This window comes from Sminthopsis crassicaudata, chromosome 1 (genome assembly GCF_048593235.1).
Source record: "Sminthopsis crassicaudata isolate SCR6 chromosome 1, ASM4859323v1, whole genome shotgun sequence".
Lineage (NCBI taxonomy): Eukaryota > Metazoa > Chordata > Mammalia > Dasyuromorphia > Dasyuridae > Sminthopsis > Sminthopsis crassicaudata.
The window spans coordinates 175,631,165-175,641,563 of record NC_133617.1 but is presented as its reverse complement, the minus strand read 5'-3'; positions in this window follow the sequence as shown (position 1 = coordinate 175,641,563).

The window sequence follows — 10,399 nt, the reverse complement described above, 5'->3', positions numbered from 1 at the left end:
TGCTGGGAAACGTAGCCCAGTCAGAATGGATGCTTTAATAAGCAAGGCAGGAATGAAACTTCTTTGGCACTCTGATTAGCATCAAGCTAGTTACTTTCTAAGGTCTATTTCAGGAAGGGAGAGCTACTTTCTTTTATTAATGCTTCAGAATTTGGCTCTTGGTATGTGCTTATTTGAGAAGGAGCTGGCTCTCTCTGGAAGTTTCAGCTTACTAAAGAGGCTTTTTTTTTTTTTTTTAAAATAAATTTACATTTTTTTCCCTTCTGAATTGCAGTGGGATTGAAACATTTACCAAATTAAATCTAAATTTACTTCTTTGGAGATAATCTGTGTAATCCACATAAAAATAATAACAATGAATAAAAATAGCTACCATTTATATAGCACTTTAAGATTTGTAAAACACTTTATAAATATTTGATTTTATTTTCATAAAAACTTTGGCAGGAAGGTGCTATTATTATCTCCATTTTACAATTAAGGAAACTGAGGCTGAAAGAAGTTGGTGATTTTCTCAAGGCCACTCAACTAGGTTTCTCAAGTCTGAAACCATATTTGAGGACTTTCTGACTCCAGGTCTAATAATCTATCCTTTAAGTCACCTAGCTGTTGTTGTCCAGTTTGAGACTTTATGTTGATAGATAATTAAATGCCCTGGGATGTACCCAGCATGTAACAAGAATGAAAGCAAGCAAATGAGGTTAATAACCCCTCAGATGCATTGTGCCTGTGGTGACAGCTGTGCACTGAATAGGCTACCGAGAGCATGAGACAGAGCTGAATGAAAATTTGCCTTTTCTCCTTCAGACTTGAGATTAAGGGTGGGGGAAAGAAAGGATATAGTCATTTATCAAGTACCTGCCATATGCCACTGTGCTAATTGCTTACAAATATCATCTCATTTGATCTTCACAAGAACCCTGGGAGGTAGGTGCTATTATAACCCCCATTTTATAGTTGAGGAAACTGGGGCAGACCCAGTGCTCTATCCACTGTGTCACTTTGCTGTTCCTATGTATAAAAGACTGAGTATAAAAGATCACAGCATATAGAAATATTAAACCAGACATCAGATATATGGTAGGCTGGATAGTTGAATTTTATCTACCAAAAAATCCCCAAAACTTTGTGCCCAATCTGTGGTAGAGCCTTCCAAGCTTTCAGTCTCATCAGTCACAATTACACACGCTGTACGTTGACTCTAATGTAGTGATGTCATTTTGGTCCTCTTTGAGTACATAGGATAGCAAACCAACCCTCCACCACCTCCAAAAAAGAAGAAATACATTTAAAAAATAATGCAAACTGGATTTATCATAATTCTCCAGTTCCTTGACACTACAGAAAAAGGGCTACTACAAATATTTTTGCACACGGGGCTTCAGCATTACCTTTGCAAAACTTTGTGTTCCAAATTTTTCTCCCTCTCTATTCCTCTCCCCAAGACAAAAAATAATTCAATATAGGTGAAACATTTGTAATCCTTCTCAAGATATTTCTATATTTGTCATACTGAGTAAGAAAAATCAGATTAAAAGGAAAAGAAAACACAAGAAAGAAAACAATCAAAAAACAACAATAAGAAAAAGGAGAAAATACTATACTTGATCCACATTCAGTCTCCATAGTTCTCTATCTAGATGTGGATGGTACTTTTTACCACAAGTCTATTGGAATTGCATTGAATCACATCATTGCTGAAAGGAGCCAAGTCCATCAGAATTGGTCATCACATAATCTTGTTACTGTGCATAATGTCCTCTTAAGAAGTTCTACTCATTTCACTTAGCATCAATTCATGAAAGCTTTATGAGACTTTTCTGAAATCAGCCTGCTCATCATTTTTTTTATAGAAAAACAATATTCCATTACATTCATTTACTATAACTTATTATTCCCATCCACTTTACAAAAAAAAAAAAAAAAAAAAAAAAAAAAAAGAATTTCTTTAATGTGTAACTCATGACCCAAAATGGAATTTCTACCTTAAGCCTATACAAATTAAATTCAATCTTGAGCTCAGCCCTAAAAAAATCACTATCTGTCTCGGACATTTTATCCTCTCCCAGAATTATAGCTTGTGTTTAAATTGTGTCTAGGTTTCCAGTTTTTCCAATAAGAACACACACACAAAAAAAATAAAGTGAAAATAGTATGCTTTGATTTGCATTCAGAGACCATCATTCTTTCTCTGGCTGTCAATAACATTTTCCAATGTGAGCCCTTTGTAATTGTCTTGGATCATTGCATTGCTAAGATGAGCTAAGTCAATCATAGTTGAGCATCACACAATGTTGCTGTTACTATGTATAATAATCTGGTTCTGCTCATTTCACTTTGTATCAATTCATAAAAGCCTTCCCAGGTTTTTTCTGAAATCTGTCTTGAGCCAAATATTAAAGCAGACAGGGAAGAGTAGTTGGTGAGGAGGGCATAGGGGACAGTCAGTGCATAAACATGGAAATGGGAGATTTCTCAAACATCTCAAACATGATGCTCGAGAAATAGCAAGGAGGCCAGTGTAGGCAGATCTTAGAGTACATGGAAGGGAATAATACAGTGTGAAAAGATTGGGAAGGTAAAAGCCAGATTTTGAAGGCTTTGGGGAGCCAATGAAAGTTATTGAGTATATGTGATTTGTTCAGACCTCACTTTGGCAGCTGAGTATGGCAGGAAGACTAGCTAAAAGACTATTGATTTACTATAGAAGAGAGATGAATAAGACCTAAGTGAGCAGAGAAAAATGATTTATAGAAGAGATAAAGATGGAAAGACTTGGAAGTCTGCCAATGGTTTGGATATGTAATGTGAGTACAAATGAGGAGGTGAGCATGACATTAAAATTCTGAGCTTGGGTGACTGGGAGGATGGTGGTGACATCTTATTTGGACATAATAGAAAAGTTGGGGAAAAGGAGAAGATGAAAGATACTGAGTTTTGGTTTAGATTTTGAGTTACTTGGGAGATAGCCATTCTGAGATGCCCAAAAGGCAGCACTGGCACTCAGGAGAAAAATTAAGGCTAGGAATCATCTAAGTAAACACGGTATTGTAACCCATGGGAAGAGGTGTGATTGTTAAGAGAGATAACAAAGAGGCAAAAAGAGAATATAGCTCAAGACAAAGCTTTGGGGGACACCTACAGTTAGTATGTGTGACCTAGATAAAGATCCAGCAAAGTGATGGAAAGTTATGAGAGGAGATCCAAAGAAATAGTACATGCTGGATATCTTTGTGTCAATGAAGATAGCATTAAATAGCCACAAAACTCAGATCAAGGACAATGAGCAATATTGGTGCTGCCTTTTTCAACTGAGAGCATGTGCAGCCTTCCTTTCTTGGTACAAATGGTGAATTGCCAAAGTACAGAGTGTTTTGAATTTAGTCTCAGTCTCTTCTGTGCCAGTTTTATACAATTTTAGGAGGACTATAGGTGCATGTATGTTTGTCTGCTTTGCTTCAACAAAATTTGTCCATTAGAAAATAAATGTATTCTCACTTTGGACTGAAAGAGGGTTTTTTTAAAAATCTTTTTTTATTCTCCTGCTTTGCTGTCATACTGGGAGAAAGTCTCTGAGGAGCTAGCTAGGAGTAAGGTGTGTTCATTGTATGCCCAGAGGGAGATTCTCTGGATGAAAAGGTTGAAACATCTTTGACTTTATCTAAACATTTGTAGGAGTGAAGGGCCAGAGATGAGGGATGGGTTTCTCTTTTAGCTTCTCCCAAAAATTATAGGGAGTTTTTTTTTCCTTCTAGGAATCTAGAATCCCAATGGCTTAGATAGATAAGGAAAATAAAAATAGCTTTATATATTTACTGTATTACAGTTTGAAGTATAAATCTATTCCTTATGTTAGAATTTGAATGGATGACTGAGAAATCCCAAAGATTCAGAAAATTCTGAAATGCAGAGAAAGATTCAGAGATTCAGAGAAAGCCATAAATTAAATTATAATTCATTCAACAAGCATATATTTAAGCTTTCACTAAGGAATTCTTAATGTGAAGTTTTAACTTCTTTTAAAAAATATAACAATAACTGCATTTCAATATAATTTTGTTTTCATTGTAAATCCTATATACTTAAAACAACATTTTGAGAAATAGTGTTTGAGAAATAGTCTTCACCAGACTGCCAAAGCTGTCCATGATTCAAAAATGATAAAGAATCCCTAGTCTACAATGTCCCAGTCACTGTGTGTGGTATTGGGAAAATAAAGTGAAACAGACTTTCTTTAGAAGCTTACTTCTTCTGGGGAAAAGAACATGACAGTTTTTGGATTAGTTGTTGGACTGATAATTGGTGGGGAAACACCAAATCATGTGAATCAGAGAAACTTCCTTAAACTTTTGTTACCTTCCGCTTGAAAGCATGGTCACAATTTCTTCTGTTGCTTAATGCTTCTCACATGCTGCTAAATTTTTGCAATGTGACAATCTTCTATTTTTCATAAGGTGCTTACATATGAAGTCTGTAAGGGAGAGAGTTTATTGTCATTTTACAGAGGAGAAAACTAATATTCAGGGAGATTAAATAACTCTCTGGAGCAAAGCTGGATCTAAAGTCCATTCTTTTTTTTTGTCTTGGCTTTAAAAAAAAATTTACTTTCTTATACCTATTGCAATCACCTCCCAGTTTTCACTCCTCATTTCCCTTCCTCCCATAAAGTCCAGCTTTATAACAAAGAAAAATAGTTAAACAAAATGAACCAATACATTAGCTTTGTCTTACTTTCTTCTCCTATGGTCCACCATCTCTCTGTGGAAGGGAGACCTGAGATTTAAGATATTTAGCATCTCTGAAGTCAAGATTGTTTACTGAATCCATTCAGTATTGCTATCTTTCTTTCTTTTTTTTTTTTTCTTTTTTCATTCTGTATTATTATTATTATTTTTAAAATTTTTTATTTTATTTTATAATTATAACATTTTTTGACAGTACATATGCATGGGTAATTTTTTACAACATTATCCCTTGCACTTACTTCTATTCAGATTTTTTCCCTTCCTCCCCCAACCCCCTCCCCCAGATGGCAAGCAGTCTTATACATGTTAAATATATTACAGTATAATTTAGATACAATATATGTGTGTAGAACCGAATTTTTTGTTGCACAGGAAGAATTGGATTCAGAAGGTAAAAATAACAGTTTACATTCATTTCCCAGTGTTCCTTTTCTGGATGTAGCTGGTTCTGTCCATCATTAATCAATTGGAATTGGATTAGTTCTTCTCTATGTTGAAGAAATCCACTTCCATCAGCATACATCCTCGTACAGTATCATTGTTGAAGTGTATAATGATCTTGTGGTTCTGCTCGTTTCACTCAGCATCAGTTGATGTAAGTCTCTCCAAGCCTCTCTGTATTTCTCCTGTTGGTCATTTCTTATAGAACAATAATATTCCATAACATTCATATACCATAGTTTACCCAACCATTCTCCAATTGATGGACATCCATTCGTCTTCCAGCTTCTAGCCACTATGAAAAGGGCTGCCACAAACATTTTGGCACATACAGGACCCTTTCCCTTCTCTAGTAGTTCCTTGGGGTATAAGCCCAGTATTAGTATGGCTGGGTCAAAGGGTATGCACATTTTGATAACTTTTGGGGCATAATTCCAGATTGCTCTCCAGAATGGTTGGATTCTTTCACAACTCCACCAACAATGCATCAGTGTCCCAGTTTTCCCACAGCCCCTCCAACATTCATCGTTATTTGTTCCTGTCATCTTAGCCAATCTGACAGGTGTGTAATGATACCTCAGAGTTGTCTTAATTTGCATTTCTCTGATCAATAGTGATTTGGAACACTCTTTCATATGAGTGGAAATAGTTTTAATTTCATCATCTGAAAATTGTCTGTTCATATCCTTTGACCATTTATCAATTGGAGAATGGCTTGATTTCTTATAAATTAAAGTCAATTCTCTGTATATTTTGGAGATGAGGCCTTTATCAGAACCTTTAACTGTAAAAATTTTTTCCCAGTTTGTTACTTCCCTTCTAATCTTGTTTGCATTAGTTTTGTTTGTGCAGAAACTTTTTAATTTGGTGTAATCAAAATGTTCTATTTTGTGATCAATAATGGTCTCTAGTTCTCCCTTGGACACAAACTCCTTCCTCCTCCACAAGTCTGAGAGGTAAACCATCCCATGTTCCTCCAATTTATTTATGATTTCGTTCTTTATGTCTAAATCTTGGACCCATTTTGATCTTATCTTAGTATGTGGTGTTAAATGTGGGTCCATGCCTAGTTTCTGCCATACTAATTTCCAGTTTTCCCAGCAGTTTTTGTCAAATAATGAATTCTTATCCCAAAATTTGGGATCTTTGGGTTTGTCAAAGATTAGATTGCTATTTTTATTCACTATCTTGTCCTGTGAACCTAACCTATGCCACTGATCAACTAGTCTATTTCTTAGCCAATACCAAATGGTTTTTGGTGACTGTTGCTTTATAATATAGCTTTAAATCAGGTACACTTAGACCACCTTCCTCTGACTTTTTTTTCATTAGTTCCCTTGCAATTCTCGACCTTTTATTCTTCCATATGAATTTTGTTGTTATTTTTTCTAAGTCATTAAAATAGTTTCTTGGGAGTCTGATTGGTATAGCACTAAATAAATAGATTAGTTTGGGGAGTATTGTCATCTTTATTATATTCGCTCGGCCTATCCAAGAACATTGAATGTCTTTCCAATTATTTAAATCTGACTTTATTTTTGTGGCACAGTATTGCTATCTTTCAATGTGATTTCCCTTTACATTATTCTAGTCATTGTTATAAATTGTTTTCTTGGTTCTGTTTATTCCATCATCAATTCTTACAAGTTTTTTCAAGTTTCTCTGGATTCTTTATATTTGTTGTTATTTGTTATATAGTAATATTCCATTTCCAGTGTTCTTTCCAGCATGTCAGTTTTTCATGATGTCAATATTTTCTTCTTATATACTTTACTTGGCATTTCTAGTTCAGTAACTGCTCATTAGATTCTGAATAGAAGAAATACAAAGAGTTCTGCTAAGAGTGCTACAAGCAAAGAAGAAATATGAAAACATAGCTCCTCTAATTCCTTCTCAAAGGTGAAGGTCCACAGGTATAGAACAATATGTATGTTTGGTTTTTCAAAGTGTTTTTGGCTTTGCTGAATTTTTTTCTCTTATTCTGAATTTTTGGTTTTTTTGGTTAGAAGAGCTAGTTTTCTGGGAGGAGGGAAGGAAAGGGATATTGAGGGAAATGTAGATATAAAAACAAAACATGCCAATAAAAACTATTACTAAAAAAGAGAATGGATGTTTACCAAACTGTTAGGTCACAGCAAATTACAAAACAGGGTTTTTGCAGAAGTTGTAGAATTATGAGATGTAATAGTGTATTTCTTATATTAGACATTGGATTGTTAAATAGTAGAGAAATCCCAAATTACAATATTAGACAAAGAGTTACTTGAGCTTTTATGACACAGGGCTCACAAACCACTCCCTATCTTTTATTATACACATGCTGTTCCCTTACATAATGGAACCATCCTGTTTGTCCAGTCAGTCTATGTAACAGAATTTTATCACTCTCTAAGAGGACGATGCCAGTTGGAGAAAGTTTGTTGGAAGAAGAACCACATCTGTCTTGATTGGAGTTTAAGAGATATCTCTGATTCCCAGTGAGATAGTTTCACATCTCATTATATATATCCAAATCTATAACCACAGCTTTGCTTTTTGCTGGCTCACAGAGTCAGACTCAGCTTTTGGCACTGCAAGGAGTTCGGGTCCCATTAATTTCAATCAGTGTTGCAGACAACGGAGCCTGCTTTCCATTTTGAATCAGCCTTTGATAAGCTTTTTGGTATTCGAGCAGGGATCTGTTTTATTTTGTTTTCCTGTTGTTGTTTTTTAAAAAATTATTTCAAATGTCACCTTCCTGCCCTAGGCATATAAGAGATAAAGGGAATTTTTGTAATAGAGTTTAGGAGAATTCCTTTTGCTGGATGAAACAAAGAACATTTGCTCCCTGGGACTTGTGGCCAATTGAAACTGGCCTGTGGATATTGGAACAAGCTATATCTTTCTAAATCAAATGTTACTTTGCCAAAGTTAATGTTTCTGTGGTTGGCTCAGAATATAAAGAGAGGAGAGGGAATTGATTGCTTTCTACTCTTTTACTGTGAATTGCTTGGTATGGCCAAAAGATTCTAAAGCCAAAAGTATTAGGCTCATGTCTCAAGTGTACTACTTATCAGTTATGTGATTATATGAAAATAATTTTATTATTTTTAATATTATTTTCCTCATCTGCAAAATAGGGATAATCAACTTGTGATATCTTCCTCATAGAGTTGTATTGAGGGAAATATGTAGTAAATTCTAAAGATTATAATAAGACAACTATTCTTGTTATTATTATTATTATTTTTGCTGAGGCAATAGGGGTTAAGTGACTAGCCCAGGGTCACACAGCTAGGAAGTGTTAAGTGTCTGAGGTCTGATTTGAACTCAGGTCCTCCCAACTTTAGGGCTGGTGCTCTATCCACTGAGCCACCTAGCTGCCCTTGTTATTATTTCTTTATGTATTTTTAGTCAATCATGAAAAGGTAAAGATGTATAATATATACAAACTTTGAAAGACAGTTTTTTGATCAATTATTTTATTAATCATATAAGCAATACTTAATAGAAGGGGTAGTATCATGGTCAAGTGCCAGACTCTTCATGGAACACATACATATTGGAAGAGTGGGTGTTTCTGAGAGTAGCAGTTGACTCTGATTGGTTAACTGTTGATCAGAAGAATGAATATTATAATGAGAGGTGGATTCATTCTAATGAGCATTAGACTTGCATTAAGCCTTGGACTAGAAGATATCTGTTATCCAACTTCTCCCTGACTAGGACAATCTAGAGAAAAAGGGGTCCTCCCCTCCTTAGATTTGGCCGAGAGGAACACAATGGAATAGAATTCAAATTAGATTAAATTCTTTTTAATATTCTCCAGTTGGGTGGGGTCTCCCACCCAGGATCAGAAGGCATATACTCAATATACCCCTGGAGGTTTGGGTAATGTCAGCCACCAACTATACCTTTCAGTTCAATGTAATTCAAAAATTAATTATTAATATAAAAGAAATAACTTTTCTCAGATGTTATGAGGAAGTGTTTTAATTTGTTAGAGTGAAACTGTCTTTAAAAACCTTTACAACAAAATATCTCTTATCTATCCATCAAAATCATTCAAGATTCTTTAACAACTATAATAGTAGAAATAATCCTTTTCAATGACTATACATCAGAGGAGGCATATATAGATAGAACAGGGAGAAGTAGTTTCAACAAAGGTCTTAAAGAGAAATTCTTTAGAAGTTTCTGTTTGTGGATATTGTGTTACTGCACCCAGTTTCAGAATATTATAGAGTTCCTGGGAGATCTGTAACCACTCAAAAGAGTTTGGTTTGACATCCACTCGGAAAAGACCAAATAGATTATATATGTGTGTGTGTGTGTGTGTGTGTGTGTGTGTGTGTGTGTGTAAAATAAATTTTGACATGCATTTGGGTGAATAACTTATGGGGTTTGTCAGTTGTTAATTGGAAACAAATGGAAAATGATTTGGACCTATAGCTGAATACAAAGGGAGACTTTGCTGAATTGTCTGTGGGAAATTGCAAAGCTTCTTTAATGACCTCTAGTTCTCTATGAAAACAAAAACTCACTCTTTTAATACTAGCATTCTACTGATTTTTCTGTATGGCAGTGAGAAAGGAAATATGATAGTATTGGAAGAATTAAATGATTGAAAAATAATCACATAGAGGTCACTGGAAAGAAACATGGAATATGCAGAATAGGATGCAACATATAACCAATGGATCTCTTCAAAAAAGAAAGGAATAAAGAATATTATTGGGGAAATATATTAAGGGCAAGGGAGGATACTAGATTAGTCTGAGTGCTTCTTGGTACTCTGGAGATGTCAGGAGAAAGTGAGGAAGGCCTCCAGCACATCATGTGAACCCCCTATGGCAAATTTATGGAAGAGCATGGACAAGTGTTATACAGAAATGTCAAGTGCAGATGGGTTGCAACTGAATTGTTGGTGGGAATTCTCAAATCAGTTAAATCAGATCCCATTTGAGTGTTATTATTGTTGTTATTATTTCTACTAGTAGTAGTAGTAGTAGTAGTAGTAGTAGTAGTAGTAGTAGTAGTAATAGTAATAGTAATAGTAGGATAGTGGTGGTGGTGGTAATAGAAGTAGTAGTAGTAGTTGTAGTAATAGTGGTAGTAATAGTAGTAGTAGTAGTAGTAGTACTTGACCCAGGGAGTTGAATGTCAATGGACAGTTGACAATGTGAATAGTGTTTTCCTAATAGTGTTCTAATTCCTTTAAGTTGGTTTGGTGT